Consider the following 21,518-nt stretch of genomic DNA (forward strand, 5'->3'; position numbering starts at 1 on the left):
TTTCCATAGCAAGTCCATCTTCCTTAGAAGCAACTTCCTTAGAAGTTTCTATTTCGTAAAGGAAACTTCCTTCCCTTAAGGACTCACATCTCCTCAACCTTGGCTTGGAGGTGAATAGTCTCTCATAAATTCAAAAGACAGATCCTTTTCTTATGTATCACTGGCCACTTTATCACTAAGCTCCTGCAGATGAAGTTAGTTTGAGTTTCCAAGCTGTTTCCTGTAAAGCAAAAAGTAGATTTGGTCACTGCTTGAAGTCCGTCATGGAAACTGAAGCTGAGCCAACAAGCAACCTTCGCAGTGTTTCTGTCCTGAGAAAGTAAAACATATCAGTGGAGGAGTTTAACAGATTTGTTAACATGAGAATCATTTTGAAACAGAAGGCAAGCTTGTCGCATAGAGCAATTTGAGAGTCCCACAATTAATGCTGCTGTTCAGCCAGCATGGGTTCTTATCCTTGCTTACCACTGAATCTGATTGCTGTGCCAATACCAGGGCATTTGGCTAAAAGAGCAGTGTACCTGATCTTGGGTAGTGCTGTTTGTGTAGAGCTTGCAACACACAGACTGTTTACAGTGATGTAGCTCTGACCTCTGAAAAGATGAACAGCGAGAACCTCCTGCCCTCAGGTCCCAAGCTACAAATCCCATCAGCCTTCTCTGCAACAGGAAGCATCTTCGTATACTTTCATTGGGTCAATTCTGCAGCAATTCCTCCACCTCACTCTGAATAATCCCTCTCTACTTCCAGTGGCCTTTGTTGCTCTCTTTTTGCTCCTCCATAGAGGATTTCTAAATGGCTTGAGTTTTTGGTGGGATCTATTAGCTGTAGCAATGCTGAGCATCAATTAATTCATTTTTTCCTCCAAATAAAACATCTCTATAAGGAATTTATATAATAACAATTACTGATAAGAAGTGAGGCAATTTACTGCCTAAATATATATTTTTTTAATTTGACATTATGTATCTAAGAATTATGGTTATCACACAAAGCAGTGATGGATGTTATAAAAGCATTAAGGAGGACTTAGAGAAAACGTACATTTGGAAAACACAGACAAGACTATGGGAGAAGTCAGGGAACACTTTGGACTTCATTTATAGAGTGATGTTTTGGGAACAAAGTCTGAGAAGGAAAGTAAATGATATGACACTGCAACAGAGTAAGAAAAAAAAAAAACGTATATCAAGGCTGGAGAAAAAAGAAGGAATATATTAAAAAAAAAAAGAGAGAGAGAGAAAGAGAGAGAGAGAGAGAGAAAGTGGAGTGGAAGTGGAAGAAAACTTCTTTACCTTGCTTCACCAGCTGGTGATGTTCCTCGCTACCTGCAGAGGTCTGAAAGTGATGCGCAGTATTTGCTCCGTTCTTAACTCCACTAAAGCTATTGCATCACATGAGAAATTAATATGTTAGTTCTTGAGGGCTTACTAACACAAATGTTGATGAGTACAAGGAGATGTCCTCATCCTCACAGAAAGTCTTATTCTTGCAGAATCTTTTCCATTACATTCTCTTATTTTCCACCCAGTGAGCCAATAAAACTCATCTTCATTATTCTTGAAAAAGACATCCACTATATAGTTAAAATAATTATGGCTGTATCATAAAAAAGACAGCATGAGGGAAAACGCTCAAAGAATCACAACTAGTAACAACAATAAATACATTAAAAAGGCAGCATTATTTCAAATTTAGAAGAACTCGTATTTCCATTGAAATGAGTCAATCAAACCTAAAGCATTTGTAATCTGTATACTGGATGAATGCAACTTTTGTTTCCCACATACATATTCTTCTCTTAATACCTTATTTAAAAAACAAATTCCGAAGTCTTTAACTCAATTTTTATTCACTACTCAGTCAGACAAATCTCTAATAAACTTCAGTCAAGACCTTTCTCCAGCATGCTAGATGAGCTGTGTCATGTTATACTGCCATCAGATGATAATAAAAAGTTGCCACTATAAAATATAATGAGGTAAAGGACATTTTATGTTGAATGATTTAATAACACTTTGAACTTATATTGTGCCAGCTGAGCAAGGCTTCCAAAGTGCTTCACAAATACTAGCGAATGCATTTTAAGAACAAGTTCTGTGATGAAGTAAATTAAAGTTTATTGTAGCTTTCCTAATAAAGAAGCACCATCAGATTAGATAGACAAAACATGAGTCCCTGTTAAACCAAAGGACCCAAGGCCAAGGCATGTCAATGTGTGCCGTGGTTCTGTTTCAGTGAGGCCAAATGACTATAGGCTTTGCTTAGATTTCCTAATGCCCAGTCTTCTGCACTGATTGAGAGGCTATTTTGTCTTAGAATCATCTCATATGCAGAATTATCCCTGTCTCCCACATTCCTTCAAGGGTCACATTCAATTCATCAAGCTTGGTTCATTCATTCATTCTTATCACTGATACGCAGGGAGCAAAAGCCCATTTTCAGCAATGCAGACTGACTATGCACTTAGTCTGGGGTAATGTCAGTCTTTTTCTCATAACTACAAAATCATTTTTATTGCATTTCAACAAATTAGTTTCAAGCAAAAGTAATATAGAAGGAAACACAGCAGAAGTGTTACTATGACTTGTTGATTGGTTCTTATTTTTTATTGTTCTTTAAGCAGAAGATAACATAATCTGAGTCAGGAGCCTTCTGCTCACAGTGGAAATGTTCAAAATGTAATCATAAAATTCTATTACACTGTCACTGCCTTTTCAGACCTTCTAGTCAGAGTAGCTTTCTTACCGTCAGAGATCAGAGATCACAGCCTGCTACAGCCACAGATTTACAATGAATGAAAGAACACATTAGTATTTCTTGAAAGCTAAAGCCACGGCTTTTCTGTATTATATATTATAGCAAGGTGCTTTAGGTGCACAGATGCAGTGGTAATGAGAATCTATTGGAGATGTGGTATCAGTTCTGAGTAATACAGAGATAGCAAACCCTACACAGTATGTTTGAGATGGAAAAGATCTACTATTTCAGAGAATCTGTATCCATGCTGTGGTGAGATAATATATCTTTCTGCCTAATCTTTTGTGGTGTCAACTTCCATTTGGGTGATTGTTAATCTCTTCGACTCCCACTCAGTCATTCTCATGGCTTCATCTGACCTTCAGTCCCATACAACGCACATAGATCTCTTATGTACCAACTGCCTTTGCTAAGAAAGGCCCACATACAATACTCACTTTTGTCTTACAATCTAAACATAGTCTAATGTATCACACCAAATTTCATCTGATATTGTCCGCCCGTTTGTCTTTTCCATGACCTCCCAACAGTAGTAATCTGTGACTTCATTCTGCTGTTTTCCTTTTAATACCCTCCTTTTGTTTCACCTCCAGGTTTTCCAAAGTTGATATCTCACATCTCATCTCCCCAGTGCTCGCTCTTCACTGAATGTCTTGCAGCAGTTGAATCTTTCCTGCTTACCTCAGGATCCATTGCACTCAGAACTTTGTTTCCTCTGTTATCTGATCCCAAGCATCTCCAGAGAAAATGTATTCAGTATTCTCCCTTCCCTTTTGCACAAAGAATTTTAACTTCTTCCTTACTGATTTCCAAGTCCATAGCTCATGGCATTCACTTGTCTCTACATTTTGATTAGGTGACCTATACTAGAAATCATGTTAATGTGTGAATATATTAAATAAATATATGTGCAGAAGCCGAAGGGTGTTCTGCTAGCTGTAAAAGACAGTATTTCAGTGAGTAAGATGACAAATGATAAAATTTGCAGTAGATCTAAATTACAGTGTCATCAGTGCAAGGAATTTATTTTTAAAAACAAAATCTAAACTAACAGCCCTCATTTTCCTATTATTTCTGTAACAGTTTGGTTAAAGGTTTACTGGTTTTATTATTTGTGTGTTCACTGTTATTATTTTATAACAGTATTTAAGTCATGTAATGTAAAAATGATGTTTTAAGTTCCCTGTAGCGTTTGAAAGTATTTTACTGTCAGGCAGGAACTGATGCACTTTCTGTTTACTGAAAGGAACCTTCCAGTCCCAGAGTGACCCTCTGGTAGCTATTCTCAGCATTGATGAGTCACTCATTAGAGCTCTTGAGTCATAGATGGTATCAGTTTCGTATAGGCATCAGAATCACAACTGTACTTGCTGTGTAAGAAATGAAAGTATCAGTGGAAGATAAACTACTTCAGCAAAACTTCTGTATTTTCTTGCTCTTCCTCATCCTAACTTCATATCTTCTTGATGCCTGTGGACATTCATTATTGAAATGTATTTTTTCACCTGCAATCTTTGTTTTGATCAACATGATCGGAAACAATCCAATTTTTGGGCTTTGCAATACTGTACCCAGAGCAAATTTCTCCAGGCAAAGGATATTTTACACTGACATTGAATGAGACTTTATTCCTTTGAGAGATTATAGTGAAAAATGAAAGGGATAAGTGAAGTGTTCCTTTCAGTAGAACTAATTCTATGAAAAAGTTCTGAATTTTCTGATAGAGGTTAAGGTAAATCTATTTGTTAAGTGACTCTTAAGCAATGAATGAATAACATTTCTAGTCATTCCACTTCATTTAGTGATTTACCTGTGAATGACAACACTTTTTACTTAATGAAATGCACAGAAAAGATTCAGTACAAGGGAAATTAAATGTAAAAATCCTATTTTGGAGGCAAATTTTGCTGTTCTTCAGTGCCAACCTCATTTAATGTCCAGAGTCTGCTACCTGTACTAGTGTCACCATTTGTTTCTTTACGAATAAAAAAACCCTCCTTTTCCTTTTCCTCCCCTCCTAGTTTATCTGAATAACAAAATAGTATCTACACTGAAGAATGAATCCCCTACATGTTTTCTTAGGGACTTCATCTTTAATCTGCTCAAACAGAGATTCTTGTTTTAGAACGCACTGTTTTCATTTTGAAAAGCTATTAGCAGGATAAAAAGGGATTAAAATACAGGATTGTTGTAAGTCTAAAACAGTGGAATATAATGGCTGATGGGCAGGTGTTTGCTCTTAAGGCTTCTGGTGCAGTGTCAAACTTGGGTGTATTCTTTGCTGGTTTTGCAGGTGGTTGTGGCTTCAAAGGGGTTGTGAGAACAGGACTGAACTAATCAAGTGCTCGGGGGGGGGGGGGGCTCTCTGTGACCTGCTTACAGCAAGAAGTTTGCCATTGTGTCCAGTTCTCAGCTACACTTGGAATTCTCTGTAGAATATTTTCTCAATGAAAGTGAAGTTTCTTCAGAAATAAGATATTTCAGAAAATACTGTATATGTCTTTTTATTTTTTTATTTATTTATTGCTGTAGTGAAAATTGTTGTTGACTGTTGTGTTCATATCGGCTTGTTCAAGATGAATCAGAATTCATGATTCCTTAATTTTTCATTTTGAATGCTTCTTCTCCAGTAATATCAGTAGTTGCACAACTAGAATCACAAATGGTTAAGATGCTTAGTATGGTGTTTCTTCAGCTGGCAAAATTTTGGGGACTCCTGTTTGTGTTTTCATTTTGATGTCCTCTTGGCCACATAACTGGGAGCTTGAGAGTTCAGTTTTTCTCCGTGGATCTCCTTATCTTACTGAACACCTCTGCAGTAGTCCATGAAACCTAAGAGACTTCAAAAATATTTACAAGCCTATTGCAATGCTGGCAATCACATTCCTATTTTTTCAAACTCAAAAACCAACCAAGACTGTGAACAAAATACTGAGAGTGACTATCTACTGCTGAAAATTTATGACTACAGTTTTGTCTTCACTGTACTGCTTTTACTTATAAAGTAGCAGCAGCACTGCTTAGCAAATAGAGCAGCCATCTTAACTTCTACACAGCTTTTAGGAGCATCTGCTTTGCTGCAGTGTGAATGAATTATTCTGAGGAGCCTTAATGGCTTCTAAGAATATTTTCCCCAGTGTAAAGCTTGGTTTTAAGAAAACAAATGAAGCCTCTCTTTGCAAATTCAGAATTGGGATAATGCACTGACTGCATCAAGGTTAGACTGCAGAGAAATAAAGGTTTAACTGAGTATTTGGTCGAGACCATACGTTGAAAAAACAGCTCACCTTGGAAAACAGAGCGGTAGATTGCTTTTGTGACAGATTTAGTCTCTTCATGACTGTGGTTGGAGCTACACTGAGTTGCATCCAAGCAAAGTTGAAGGGAGAGCAGATCTGTTCACAGCAGATTTAGGTTTTTGAAAACTGGAAACTGAAGAAAGAGCTGAGATTACATAACTGCAGACACATTCTATACTAGCCAGCTCCCATATAACTCTTTTGTGGTTTAACAGCCACTTGTTCAAGCCATGTCTCATTTGAACTGATTCAGAACTGCTTTACCCAAGAGCAGACTATTGAATTTATTCACCATATACATATTTTATACTTGGTCCAAAACTCTTTGTGGTGAATGAGAACTTTTCCGCTGATTATGAAGGACTTTTTTTTCAGGATCTAAATGATCATTTCAGCCTGACAAATTTTGGAGCCAACTTTCTGTTCCATATAGAAAGGATCAAGAAGGTCATTCTTGTTTCCCCTTTGAGAAAGCATTTTAATTAATTAACTGGAGTTTTAAAAAATGAGACTGCTGTAAAAAGGTCTGATTCAGAAGTCTTGTTCAGATTTATCAAGATGGAAAAAACAACTAATGTCACTAGCAGGAGTTGGAGGTAGGTGAATTGAAACAAAGAGAATAAAAAATCAGTGCTAAGCAAGACTTTTCTTCTTGGCCTTGGTAAGAACAGCCACATTAGACATAATTCATATCAATGAATATTCCTAAATAAGTGAATGTTGATTGATGTGAAGTGAAGAAGGTAAGAAGACCTCAATTTCAGCTTTTCTAATACACACACTTAGAAAGTTACAGAGCCAATCTATCTCTTCAGAAAACAGACTATAAACTCTTCTGCAAACATGCCTACTTTCTGCCAATTTATTATTACTAAAATTGTCCTGTATCCAGCCCATCTGTCTTAACTTGATGACAGAAAATAAAATAAGCTCGAAGCTTCAAATTATTAGGCAGTCTTTTAATCAGTCCACCTTCTGAACCTCCAGGTTGAAATCCTACCAAGATCTGAAAGAATATATAATTACATTGAACAATCAATAGAACTTACTTGATGAGACAATGAGCATAGACTCCATTTAGGAAAGCAGCCTACTAGATTCATAACTATCAACATATTCAGTGATTCAGAAGCTCATTAAAATCTTAGCCTGTATTATCTCAATTCTACATAATTTTAAATCAAATATGTAATTGCTTTATGGGAGGTCAAAAATACTCTGAAATAAAAAGTAAACTTCTAAAATGAAGCTAATGAAGCAAGAACAGAGGTTAAAAGAAAATATGAAATAGTTGAAAAAATGCTTGAGTTTGCTAATGAATAAAAATAATATAGTCAAAGTAAACTTGTCTTAGAGTATTTAAACTTCATCTCCTCTGTCCTGATGGAAATAATACCCTCTATTTTAAGTGAAATAATCCAGCTTCTGTTGGTTGACTTTTCTTAGAACAAATGTCCATTTTTTTTTTTCATGACTGTAGTACCTGCATACCATCACAGAACATCCCAATTTGGAAGAGATGTATAAGGATCACTGAATCTGACCCCTGGCTCCATACAGCACCACCCAAAATCCAGACCCAGTGTCTGAGAGTGGTGTCCAAATGTTCCTTGAACTCCAGCACTGAGGGCTGTGTCCACTGCCCTGGGCCAGCTCCATTTCAGTTAAACAAGTGCCTTAAATTTATTTTTATTTACACAAACACTCCCCCCCCCACACACACGCAAAAAAGAAAAACAAACAAACAAACAAACAAACAATAATAAAAATCCCCCCAAAACCCCAACCAACCAACCGAAAAAAAACCCAAAAAAACACACCACCACCACAACACCCCAAACCTGGCTCTCTTCTGGTTTGCAAAACTACAGGTTAATATAATAAAACAATCCTTGTCCCCTCCCAAGATGTTGTAATTGCATGCACATGATTTTTTTTCTGCTAACAGTGCTACAATTTTTGGTGCCTAACAAAGAAATGATTGTGAGAATAATCTTTGAATTGCTTATATATGCAAGGAAGACCATTTAAAGGTGAACAAAATTAATCTATCATCTCCTGAGGTATTTGTTTTACTTATATTAAATGAATAGAAGTGTCGATTTGTGTTTGAAATAGATTTTTTTTTTTTAATTAGACATATAAATTTAAGACCAAATGAAGATGCTTAAGAGGGGATTTTATTTTATTTCTTTTGTTTGTTTGTTTGTTTTTACTTCACTCTATGGGAATCATAGAATGAATGGCTTGGGTTGGAAGGGACCTCAAGGATCATGAAGCTTCAACTCCCTGCTGCAGGCAGGGCCACAAACCTCCACATTTATACTAGAGCAGGCTGCCCAGGACCCTATCCAACCTGGCCTTGAACACCTCCGAGAGGTTCTAGGTTCTTTATCTTGTCCGTATGCTCTTCATCTGATTGTCAAGACTTCGGCAAGCATTATTTTTATAGAGATAAGACTTGTCTATATTACAGTTCATTGTTTCTTTCCATAACAAGAAAAAGAAATGTATAAGTCAGTGTAGGGCCAAAGGACATTCCTCCACTGTGCAGGCTGTAGGGACTCCCTCCCTATTTGTACATGTGATGTCACTTGTGAGCAATAAGCCACACTGGAAAGCCAAGGCACCCAAGTGGGTGTTACCTCCTCGGGGTGAATGGCACAGCACTGCTTTCAAATGGCTTTATTGCTTGGCTAATTTGGGTTAGACTGTCCATACAGCACTATGTGAGTGTATAAAGATGTTGGGCTGTCACCGGAGTAGTACAGTATTTATTAGAGAATCATATCTTGCTGCAGTAGGAAAGAGGAAAGGTAGTACTACCTACTTCCTCCTACTTGAGGGGAAAACTCTTTGAGCTACAAAAAAGGAGGCCATGGATTTATATTACTCAGACCTACTGACTCTGTCTTTTCTTTTTGTGCACTTAGCCACCTAAATGAAAAAAAATCCATGCTTGCTTTCTAAACTGGGAACATTCAAATATGAATTACTATCATATTTTACAAATAAGCTAAAGGAAAGGTCATGGATTGCCTCAGGAACAGTACCTAGGACCTCATGCAATAAGTTTTAAACTTAACAAATCACCCACATGGACTCTCAGATTGAATATGCTTTTCCTAGTAACTCTGTAACTACTACTCCACACTTTTATTCTGCATTCAAGTATAACAACCAAGACTCCTGATCTTTAGCATGACGATTAGGCTGAAGTTCATCTGGGTTGAATATCTGCTTTGAGGTCTCACAACTGAGTGATGGAATAAAATGTCTCCCAGTATTCAAACACACTTATTCTTTGAATAAGAACATTGCATGGACGTGTGATCTTTCTTGATTTTCATCTTATTTTACTCTAATTAATTTTATTTACTTTTGGTCACATGATGAGAAGTCATGCCAGAATACATTGTTCTGATACAAGAAACATTAATGTTCAAAAATTACCAAATAATCAGTATTGAGGTATTTAATCTCTCTTTCTTGGCCTGAACAATTACTTGCTGGTGTTTACTAAATTCATGATGAAGAGAAAAAAAATCACAAACAAAAATGTTTAGTGACACAAAGAAGTGCACTAGATATATCCTGTAAACTCAAAACCTGAGAAATCAGATGTTGAAAAAGAAGATTCCCGGACTCCTTATCAGTTTTTCATTGCGAGAAATACTGTCAACTGCATTTCTGGAAACCACGTGAACATTCTGCTTTCATCTACAACAAACAGAAAAAGAAGCGTGTATTCCATCTCACAGACTGGTTTATACAGTTCCTCAGGGTCTCAGGCTTGCTAAGGCATGACGCTTCCCAAGTACACAGAATGAGTGTGAGTCAGAGACCCATCTGTTGATACAGAGAGCATCTGAGGTCAGTCTGAAGACTTTGGAGTGTGAGTTTAGTGAAGTTTTTGTTTATGCTACTAGAAGGTTTCCAGTAAATCATACAAATACCACATCTAGCCTGTTTGCCAGTAAACACTCACTGCAAGATACCTTATGGAGAAAAGTTCATCTTAACATTATTTGAATCCATTCATTTTTACCTTTCTTGAATCCAAAAATTCACTTTTAAGTGTAACTGGCACCACAAAGTGACAGAGGCAGATGAAACAATTGATATTCCTGGCAAAACTGACAATATATTAGACTTTGGTAGAATAATGATGTAGAAAGTTATGCTTGGCTACAAGAACAAAGTAGAAGACTCAGTGTCAAATTCTAACGTTAAATATCAATGTAAACATCTGTTGCTGTTCCTGTACTTATTGTTCCTGAACGCAACTGGGTGAATCAGAAAGTGTTGAAATGCCACAGAAGTGAGCAGCATGGCTGCCTCAAGCTTCAAAACTGTTACACAGTCATATACGCATGTAAGAAACTTGAAAAGACAGCCACTGGTGAATCCTTGTTAAGATACAACTTCACCCAAATGCACTATAAAGGAACTGATTTTCTTTTAGAGTGTCATGCATGACTCCTGAAGATTCAGCAAATGCTTTAGTTGAGGAGAATTATATTCATATGGGGCTGTGCTAATGTAAAAATAGGTCTAAAATTATGAGTATTTGTTGTATTTGTGAAAAGCAAACCAAATGAAAGCAGAAACCAAAATAACTCTCCCAATAATACAGAACTATAATAGTAATAAATATAGAAAATCAAAGAAGCTGACAGAGGTGAAGCATGTTTTCTGCATATAGGCTAAACCGAATGTACCTCTTCAGCTTGAAAAGTTTAGAGGAATGAAAGATTTTCACAAGCTAATGAATATTATGGAGAAATGGAAAGAATCATAGGACTCCTTTCAGTACAGGAACTCAGGAGGACACACACACAATAAAGTTATCAGGTAGTGAGCTTAAAATAAGCAGAAGGAAATGCTTTTCTATAACGTTGCATAACTGCATTGTGAGGTCATTTCCACAAGATGCTGTGGAGGCCAAAATTATAAATGGATTTAACAAGGTTTAGAGAAATTCGTGGGAACATCCATAAGCAACCCACATGCAATGTCTGGTTCAGGAAATATTTAAACTGATCACTGCTGGAGCTGAGAGGTTAGACAGAGTGTCAGGCAGTTTATATATGCCTCGTTTTTTCCACTTTTTCCTGCATATTCACTATTGGCCATAACATCTCTGAAATTCATCTCACCCTAGTAGGGGAAAGTGTCAAGAAAAACTTGTGACTCAAGATATTTGAGACAGAGTATGAATATTTACAGAATCTATACCAAATTCAGTTTGCACATAGAACAGAACTTTGAAATTGAATGATTTTTTTTTCTTTTATCTTGATTAAGAACTGGATTTTGCCTGATTTGATCCATAATTTTCTCCAACAGTACCATAGGAGCAGTCTTTCTCCCTCCATAATCTGATGGTCAAGATCCTTAGTCTCACTGAAGGTAAGACCCAGTGTCATCAAGCTGCAAGAAAATCTCAGTATCCTATGAAAGGGAATTGTGTGTAAAGGCCATTTGAGGATGAAAAGCATTTCATAAAAAGAAGCAATGGGAACAATTACTCTAAAATCAGCTGATGTAACTTCTGTGGCTAGTCCAACACTCAGTTATTTCCTGCAGAAAATCACCATTTAGGCTTCTTTTGTACCTAGTAAAGGGGCAGAAGTGTTAAGAATACAGTGGTTCAGTTTTCTTTCTTTCACTGTTGATTATGGAAGGTTCATAAATAATTACTTCATCAGTAATTCACAACATTTTATATAGTATAAGGGTAAATGTAATACAGATAGTTTGATTTCTCAAGTCAGCTGTCCTGTCACTGCCAAGAGTTTCTTGTCACTGAATTCTGTGATAAATCTGTGGTGAATATCCTTAAATATTTTGATTTTTTTTTTCCCCCAAAGAGATTTTCTTTCTGAGCAACTGACGCCATAAGTTGAAAATGCCCCCTGCCTGGAAGCATTCAGGCCAGGCTGAATGGGCATGGGAGTAACCTGGTCTAGAGGGAGGTGTCCCTGCCTATAGCAGGGGCTTGGAACTAAATCTTAAAGGTCCCTTCCAACCCAAACTGTTCTGTTCATCTATGAAGTAAATTAAAATTTAGTAATAGATAGTGGATTTTCAGCCCTACTAAGCCTTTCCTTAATTCAAGGACTAGATATAAAATAAATAGTAACAATTCAATTCTTATCCATTTATTGCTTGTTCCGGGTCTCTTTGTGTGTATGCCATCATCATCCTAATAGCTACTTGGTCAGCATGCAGTATCCGTGCATTTGCATAAATGCTGAGACTGACAATAAAGTTTCCAGTTAGTGCCAAGTGAGTTGGTGTTCTTGTAATGTTAAACACTTCTCCAGCAGTCAGAGACCACGCATCTCATTTCATGTGGGATATTGAACAATTAACATCTTTCAGTCACTTAACCGCTAGGACTGAATATGAAGTGACAACTTGGAGTCTCACCATGAGCAAGTCATGATCTACTCAGCCCCCCTGTATATGCATTCTTAGCATAACTGAATTTAATTACAACAGAGGATTTTGCATTAGAAGAAACTGTTTAGTGTTCTACAGCATGCCTCAGTTACAAATTTGATACTGTGTGGGGCATTTCACTCTTACAATTATACCTTTTACCCTTTATATATACCCTTTATATATAATATATCATAGTCAAATAGTCAAAAATTTATATTAATATTTTAATGTTTACAATACAAATAACAAAAAATAAATTGTAAGGGATGCTACCAAAATTTGAAAAGGATATTGAAAATGATTGTTTTCTATGAGAATACATGATAGATCTAATCTCTATTTACATACTATTCAATTTAGGAAGATATCACATAAATTCATTCGCCACAAAAAGGGCAATATATATTCTCAGTGCTTTCAGGCTCTAGCCACGTATTTTCTCTGTAATGGTGCTAAGATAAAGCCTTTTAGACTTTCCAGAAACCTAGAGATTATTTTCCAAAGATTTCAAATAATGCATATTGCCATTTTATGAATTCTAGAAGATAAAAAAGTTATATATATATAATATATGTATAACATCAATCATATAATATTTATATATCACATATGCTACATAATTTTGTTTATTGTTTATATTATATACGTGTATATATATTTATATATGGAAAATATACCCGTATTTGCCTTTGGAAAAGGTGTTCCCTTTTTCCATCTTCTTTTATTGCAAGATACTGATGGAATGCAGGCAACTTTTTTATTAAGCTTATTTTTTTAATTTAATTATACATTTTTAATTACCTCTTGATTTTCATTTTGTGAAGGAGAGGAGGCAGAAAGGAGAATGAATATCTGTTGAGCATATGGCTATTATAGGTGCAAATATAGCATATCCTGTAGAAATCTTGCTATCTCCTTCTGATTCCTTATTTAATAGCTCACACAATTAAGAGAATAATGTAGCTTAAGGGAATAATAGATATGTGCATGTAATATAAGTAACTTATGTAGCTTCCTTCCCTCCTTCCCTCCTTCCTTCCTTCCTTCCTTCCTTCCTTCCTTCCTTCCTTCCATCCTTCCTTCCTTCCTTCCATCCTTCCTTCCTTCCTTCCTTCCTTCCCTCCTTCCCTCCTTCCCTCCTTCCCTCCTTCCCTCCTTCCCTCCTTCCTTCCTTCCTTCCTTCCTTCCTTCCTTCCTTCCTTCCTTCCTTCCTTCCTTCCTTCCTTCCTTCCCTCCTTCCCTCCTTCCCTCCTTCCTTCCCTCCTTCCCTCATTCCCTCCCTCCTTCCCTCCTTCCCTCCTTCCCTCCTTCCCTCCTTCCCTCCTTCCTTCCTTCCTTCCTTCCTTCCTTCCTTCCTTCCTTCCTTCCTTCCTTCCTTCCTTCCTTCCTTCCCTCCTTCCCTCCTTCCCTCCTTCCTTCCTTCCTTCCTTCCCTCCTTCCCTCCTTCCCTCCTTCCCTCCTTCCTTCCCTCCTTCCCTCCTTCCCTCCTTCCCTCCTTCCCTCCTTCCCTCCCTCCTTCCTTCCTTCCTTCCTTCCTTCCTTCCTTCCTTCCTTCCTTCCTTCCTTCCTTCCTTCCTTCCTTCCTTCCTTCCTTCCTTCCCTCCTTCCCTCCTTCCCTCCTTCCTTCCCTCCTTCCCTCCTTCCCTCCTTCCCTCCTTCCTTCCCTCCTTCCCTCCTTCCCTCCTTCCTTCCCTCCTTCCCTCCTTCCCTCCTTCCCTCCTTCCCTCCTTCCTTCCTTTCTTCCTTCCCTCCTTCCCTCCTTCCTTCCTTCCCTCCTTCCTTCCTTCCTTCCTTCCTTCCTTCCTTCCTTCCTTCCTTCCTTCCTTCCTTCCTTCCTTCCTTCCTTCCTTCCTTCCTTCCTTCCTTCCTTCCCTCCTTCCCTCCTTCCCTCCTTCCTTCCTTCCTTCCTTCCTTCCTTCCTTCCTTCCCTCCTTCCCTCCTTCCCTCCTTCCTTCCTCCCCTCCTTCCTTCCTTCCTTCCTTCCTTCCTTCCTTCCTTCCTTCCTTCCTTCCTTCCTTCCTTCCTTCCTTCCTTCCTTCCTTCCTTCCTTCCCTCCTTCTTTTCTTTCCTCCTTCCTTTCTTCCTTTCTTCCTTTCTTCCTTTCTTCCTTTCTTCCTTTCTTCCTTTCTTCCTTTCTTCCTTTTAGAATGATTTGTGATAGAGAAACTGAGATACTTTTTTGGGATGTGACTTTTCCAAGATCTTGCAGTGGGCATTTGTCTAAACCAAAGCTGGAATTCCCTCTCAGAGTCAATCCTATCCTTGCTTAACTGCAGACTTCTTATCTTTAACTATTGTTTCTTATTCTAATGCATACACTTATAGCATGCTTATTTATTCTTTATATTTTTAATCCTGATTTAGAGTTGTTGTCTCATGAAGAAAGCGCTGGTAATTTTCCTCTTGTTATTTGAAAGGCAAAGAAATACAAGCCTCAATTTTATTCTGTAGTTGGCTGAAGTCTTACAATCAAATGTTGCTTCCTTCAGCTTTTGAAGTAAAATTAAAAGAAGCTCTTGCCCTGCAGTTATTGGCAGCTGCTGCAGTGGTTAATTACCCATGTTTCAGGCTCAGATTTACTGTACAGCTTAATCAGCATTTCTCCAGGCTTGTGTAATCTAGGAATGGTTTTATGAAGCATGGCAAGAGTGTACATACAGGGTCACACAAAACCACTGTGTGGATGAATACACCATTTTAATGTTACTGTCATCATTCTAAAACTCTGAGTGGGAACAGAGACCTCCATTGTCTGATGGGGCAAAGATGCAGATTCTTTCAAACTTTTTGTTTTAATTCAGACTGGAACTGCACCAAGAGAGCTGTACTGAGGTGAGTCTGTACTGGCAAACCAGTTGCCTCTCCTTTACTCTTGGGTAGAGGTCAAAGCTCTGATGGTATCCACATTGTGCATGCATTAGTTCACTTTGATTCTCTCTGGGGAGTGATTCTCTTTGCATATGTTAGTTCTGGGATGAAACCTGCATGTGGTTTCAGCAGTGTTTTGTCCATAGACTTTTTCTGATGGGCAACACAAACTACCTAAACATCAGGTTTGCTCCCTCAACCATTTTCAGCCCTCCAGCACTTTAGTATTCCTCCAGGACCACAGCATATCTGTGGTTATCACCACACATTATTTAGCCTCATCACAGGCTGTGCATGATGTTCTCACTGTATACAAAACCCACTCTGGTTATTTGTGGCACACACTCACCTTACTCTATGTGTTCTAAAATTTAATATAAAAAAAACAAAAAACCAAAAACTCATGCTTCTGTCTCAGCTACAGGTCTACTTCTTTGTTAGTAAAGTCAGTAACATAGAGATGAGTCCAGTTATCATCTAGACTGTTAATGTAGTCACATGCACAGTGTTTGTTTAGCTAGTGCTATTCAGTTTCTATTCCCAATACTGTGTCTAAATGTTACTGCAGAATGTAATAGCAGAAAAGAATTGGAAATTAAGTCTGCAGGCAGTCAAGGCCAAAGAATGAGCTTTGGCTCTGATTACGTTACTGGACTGAATCCAGAGGTGCAAGGCAAGATGCGTAGAAGACTATGATCTGGTCTGATCCAGAGAGGCCACATAGATGCAAGCCACCAACAGGCATGGGACAAGGCCTTGTTGTGTGGAGTAAATGACTTTAGTACTGTAAATGCAGCAGTTGTCCGGAGTGTTTAGGCACATCTTCAGGACAGTCTGGAATGTGATATCAGTCTGAGAAGTGAGAGGTGGTGAGAGCTACTGCAGTGCTGTGATGAATATCAATAACTACAGCCAGAAAACATATGCAGATCTCTCTGGATCTGGAGGAAGAGACCTTCTCCTGAGCTCCTTGGGGGTGTGAGTAGCTCCACACCCCTGAACTAAGTGGCAAGGGCCAGCATCATGTGAAGATGACGTATACTCTATATCTAAAGCAAAGAGGAAGGCCTTGCTTTGAGACTGTAGACATGAGGCAGCTTTATATGTTTGATTTGTATGCGAAAAGTATGGACCCAGTATACATTTCCACCTAAGCAAGGTTGGAAAACTATAGATCAAATTATACAGGGTTTGATTTAGTTTCAAAAGCCTAACATTATATATTTCTAGTGTCCTTTAATTTATGTTTGGATGTCAGGTTTTCTTTTTAAAAAAATCCATATTTTTAATGTTTCCTGCAAATGGGGAATTATTTTTTTTATTAAATCACTAATACTGTTTTATTTCATTATGTCAAAATGTTTTGTTTTTGTAGTCTTAATTAATCTCATTTTGGCATGCTAGATATGATGCACCACGTATTATTTTAATCATAATGCAGCTGACTTTAACAGTTAGCTCTGATGTGCAATTCACAATGAAAAGGAACAAAATGATATGTTCAAATTAAATATAAAATATTCCAAACTATTTTTACAAAAAGCTGAATATTGTTATCCAATTTTCTGGTTCACATAAAACTGGTTTGATAATACATCATTCTGTTGGATATTTCCCCCACTCTTATTAAAAATATAATGAATTTGAAATGAACTTGTAGGAATATGGAGCACATAAAACATTCAATTCTTTACAACGCCTCAACCAAATTGTTCTGTTTTAGATTCATGGAGAGGAACAATTTCATCCAGAATTCTGAAGAGATATTTGGTGGTAAAATGATACCACTAAGTAGCAGGGAACCATAGGACTAGAAGGAGATAGGAGCAATGACAATTATTTTCCTTCCTGCTTGTTTATCTCAGAGCTCATGAGCAGGTACAGGATGTTCTGAGGTATTGCAAAAACTCATTAGTTCTCTATAAGGAAAGTTTGCCCTGGAGTTCACAGTTATTATCCTTGAAGCTAACGATGTGAGTTGAAATTCTATGCAGCTTTAGTGCAGCATGTTTCTACATTTACTGTGTCACCTTAGCTGAACCCTCTTGGCTCTGAGAGCCTTGCTGTAGACCGTCAGCAAAATTACAGGTTATGGTGTACAAATGTTTCAAGTTTCTGGGTAATTTCTGGATTAATCAATGGAAATTTCTACAGCTCTAGTATTTTTTCTGCTGAAAAGATAATTATTTTTCTGATTTTTGCCTTGAAATGAGCAAATGGATAATACAGACTGCAAGACCAGAGTGTAAACACACATATTTCTATAGGTTGGAATTTATTTAGTCGCTTGAGTGCTGTCCATTGAACTCCCTGCTCTCTTACCAAACCTGTAATTACTATTGGCACTGGGCAGCAGGTAACATGCTCTTTGCTTGCAGGTGCAGTGCGCTGATTGACATTCATAACACTTTTCACCACAAGAGTCATTTATTTGGATGGTAATTCCCTCATCTTCTTCCAGTTACATTTGTGCTAGAACCCTATGAAATATGGATATATATGATATAATTAAGGATGAAAGAGGCAGATGTATGTGGAAAGGACCACATTTTGTGAGGTTTATATTTGGCTGTAAAAGTACCGAGACATATTAAGTGGACTCCATCCAATGTTGCTGGCTAGGATCTTTATTCACTGCAAAGCACCAGAAGCACATGATAGAGTCAGCTCAGACTCATCTCTCTTTTGACTAGCCCATAGGGCAGAACAGACCCCTGAGGAAACGGTTTTCCTGAGAGATGCATGATGCTTGCTCTGTTCCTTCAGGGCATCACAGCCCCACGTTGCCTCAAGCATAAGGCTGAGACCATTGAGACCAATGTGATTCCTACCTAAGGAGCCATATGTATCCCTCACAAAGCAACCAATTAAAAGCACTTGTCGAAATGGTTCCATGCAACAGTTTACTCATACCATTACAAAATTCAGAACAGGACTGAGATTTAAAATGCCTCTATAGGAATTTAATTGCTTAAAACTTCCCTGTAAGCAATAATCCAGATAGGTAATTCAGACTCTAATTCTTCACCACATTATAAGCCAGCAGTTTGGTTATAAACCAACTTTCTCAAAATCGTACACCTTCATATTTAGTTTACTTGCTACTTCCATATTGCCAGTCATATTAGCTAACTTCAGAGAAACTTAGATTTTCTCTGCATGTAGGTCCAAATCCTAAAATCCAAATTACTAGTCTCAGCTTTTTGTTTCATTCTGCTGAAACTAAGCATCCACCTAATGAAGTTACATTCCTAAAAGAAGCAGCTGGCTTATCACTTGATTTCTTTTAATAACTCTCATTTTTCTTTAAAATTATGTCCTAGAATCTGGAAAATTTGAAGCATCATTTCCTTTAGCTGTGAGGAAAACACATTTTTTGTATGCTTGAAGAACATTTTTTGTATGCAGGAAGAACAAATTTCAGATACAGGAGAGAAGAGGTGTTTCTGAATGATAGCAGTGTTCCTGGAACAAAGCTAAGCTCTGAGATACAAAGCACTGACTTGTGCACCTCCTCCTTAATAACTCCCAGAAGAGTTTACAAATGATACATACAAATGATCTACACAGTTCCCAGGTTACAGAAGTATACATATTACTGTAATTCCAACAAGCATGACAGACAGAACTTCTCCAAGACAGCTATCCATCTGGGGCAAAGACGTGTTGCAGCACTGCAACATACTCCTTGTCTTGTTGGCAGGTGAGGGCTGCTTCACAAAACCATCCCATTTTGGCAGTGAAAGGGGTTCTTCTTTTCACCTGTGGGTATCAAGGCCCTATCCTGAACCAAGCATTCTCTTCTGTGAGGGATGTTTACTAATGTGGAGCTGTGTCTCAGGAATATTGGCAATATGTCAAGAGGACTGGAAGCACTGCCAGATTAGGAAATTATCAAAAGGAAGTATCAGCAGTGAATTTAATTGATTATAGACGTTTTGTCATGATCAGTACATAAATCTCACTGCAAGTCATAACAAGCGCTAAGCACGTGATCAAAGAAGGAACACAGTGGGGCAGTCTGATTTTATCCAGTTGCCACCTACTGAAGAGATAAACTCAAAAGTGGAGGAGCCTTATGTGCTGACTAAGAGTCAGCTAGATCAGGTGTTAATGGAGTTATTAGAATTAGCTGTCTCAGACCACATTTGTCACAGTGATCTTGCTATGTCACCTAAGGTGACAACCATTGTCAGAGCAGTGGCTTTTCTTGGTCAACATGGTTTACAGTTTCTCTGTTTCCACCCCTGCAATGCACTCCTAACAAAAGAGCTGTCAAAATGGAGCCAGACTGTAGTAGTGGTCCAGACTAACAATTTGACAGGTGCTTGCTGTTTCTCATGTAATGGCAAGAGCTACTGCCTGTAGTAGCCCATTTGACAGACCCAATGAAACAATTCAGTTGTGTATTCAAAGTGTGAAAACAGACTGGTGTTAACTCAACTGTTGAATTGACAGCTGCCTCATCCCTTTTATGTATTAGGCTCTGATGATAGGAAGTGGTGATGATATTGTGGATGATAGATCCACAGACCTGACGACCTCCCTGGAAAACAGAAAACAGTATTGTACATTAATCTTTAATAAAGTTAAAAATTTTTGTTCCATGATAGATTTTTCCTAACTTTGCAGCAAAATAAGATGTCACACCGGTTTCCTTTCAATAATGCAAGGATGACAAAACCTCAGCTCGCTAGCTTCTCTACATAAATGTAGGAAGTTCGGCATGGTGTGTACATAGGAACTGGTCCATACCTTCCATTTTTGATGCTGAAGATGTTGTAACTCCTTTTCCAGCTTCTGTTATTGCCTCTTTGATCAATTCTTTAGTTACTTATGTCATTCACCAGAAATTTGATTATATTTAAATGACTTGACAGTATATATCAAACACATGCAAATCCTTCCCGTTGCTCATAGACACACTGAGACTCACCCCTTAAGGAGTGAGGATCCCTATAACAGACCCAAAGTTTGAGACATTCTGAATGCCACACAGTAGGGTGGGGGTTTAGGAGGAGTCATGGTTTGATCTCATTCTTATCTGTCTGTTAGCTTTTTAATTAAGGCATTATCTCAAATTAAATAGTTATACCCAAATGCTATTGTATGGTTAAGATGATAGCAGCAGTTACTGCTTCCCTCTCTGCTTCATCATGCATGGTTGATAAACTGCTATTTTGTTAAAGAGTATGCATTGCTATCACTATAGGAAGAGTCCAGAGTCTAGTCCCTGAAAGGACCTACCTTAATGAATTAGTGGCTCTGCAGGGCTTATTTACTATGAAGAGAACATTTTTTTTTTCATTAACTTATTGCTCTCCCCCAGCACAAGTACAGTCAAGACTCTTGCGTGAGAGAATGAGGATTTTTTTTTTTTTTTAACCATGGTCTTTTCCCACATAACTTCAGGAAAATGTAATAACAGTGTCTGTAGTTGCCATATTAATTCTGGGTACATCTGGAACTTTATAGATGCAAGGCTCTTTAGCCTCCAGTTCTACATCTGCCTTGCCTCTCCACTACCATAAAAAGTAAAATAATAATAATATAAATTAATAAAAAGAATAAAATAAAAATTTAAAAATGAAATGAAATTAAAATAAAAAATACAATACAATACACTAAAAATTAAAAAAAAAAAAAAAAAGCTTATGGATGATCCTGATGATGTATTTTCTGCTGATGCAGTTTATACGGACAGCACCCATGGGACCCATTCACAAAAGACCTGAAGTTTTTGCTGATTTGTATTCTACCCTACATTTCCTCATCACAGGGTGATGCCAAAGTCGCTCACGTACCTGAAGTTTTGTGAAAATCATGATCATGCACAGGAATCACTTTGTCCCTTCTACCTGAGCCACTAAACTGCTGTACATTTATTGTTTGGTTTTTTGTTTTTTTCCCCTTTAATGCTTATTCATGACAGTGACTCAGAAATTATGCAGTATTCTAATTATCACAATTGTGTCCAAAAGTAGCATTTCTATTACCAGTACCTCAGTTTCAGTATTTGGACCACAGGATACCATTTAACTGCAGCTGCTGAAATTGGCTGAATTTTTATAATACAAAATGCTGAAGCTATAGTATGACTATGTTAATCCTACCATTTATATAAGCACAAAAGTAATTGAA

At 37.7% G+C, this 21,518-nt stretch overlaps 1 long non-coding RNA gene across 1 annotated transcript in view; it reads right to left on the bottom strand.

The window, feature by feature from the left end:
• Positions 1-5,171: 5,171 nt before the first annotated feature.
• The window catches only part of LOC112532148, a 28,488-nt gene continuing 12,141 nt past the window's right edge, over positions 5,172-21,518 (bottom strand). Inside the window, exons 2-3 of the long non-coding RNA XR_003074564.2 lie at positions 6,048-6,192; positions 5,172-5,600 (exon numbers count right to left, since the gene is read on the bottom strand). This is a non-coding gene — a long non-coding RNA (uncharacterized LOC112532148). The remainder of the gene's footprint in view (positions 5,601-6,047; positions 6,193-21,518) is intronic.

Source organism: Gallus gallus, chromosome 3 (assembly GCF_016699485.2).
Source record: "Gallus gallus isolate bGalGal1 chromosome 3, bGalGal1.mat.broiler.GRCg7b, whole genome shotgun sequence".
NCBI classification, from domain to species: Eukaryota; Metazoa; Chordata; class Aves; order Galliformes; family Phasianidae; genus Gallus; species Gallus gallus.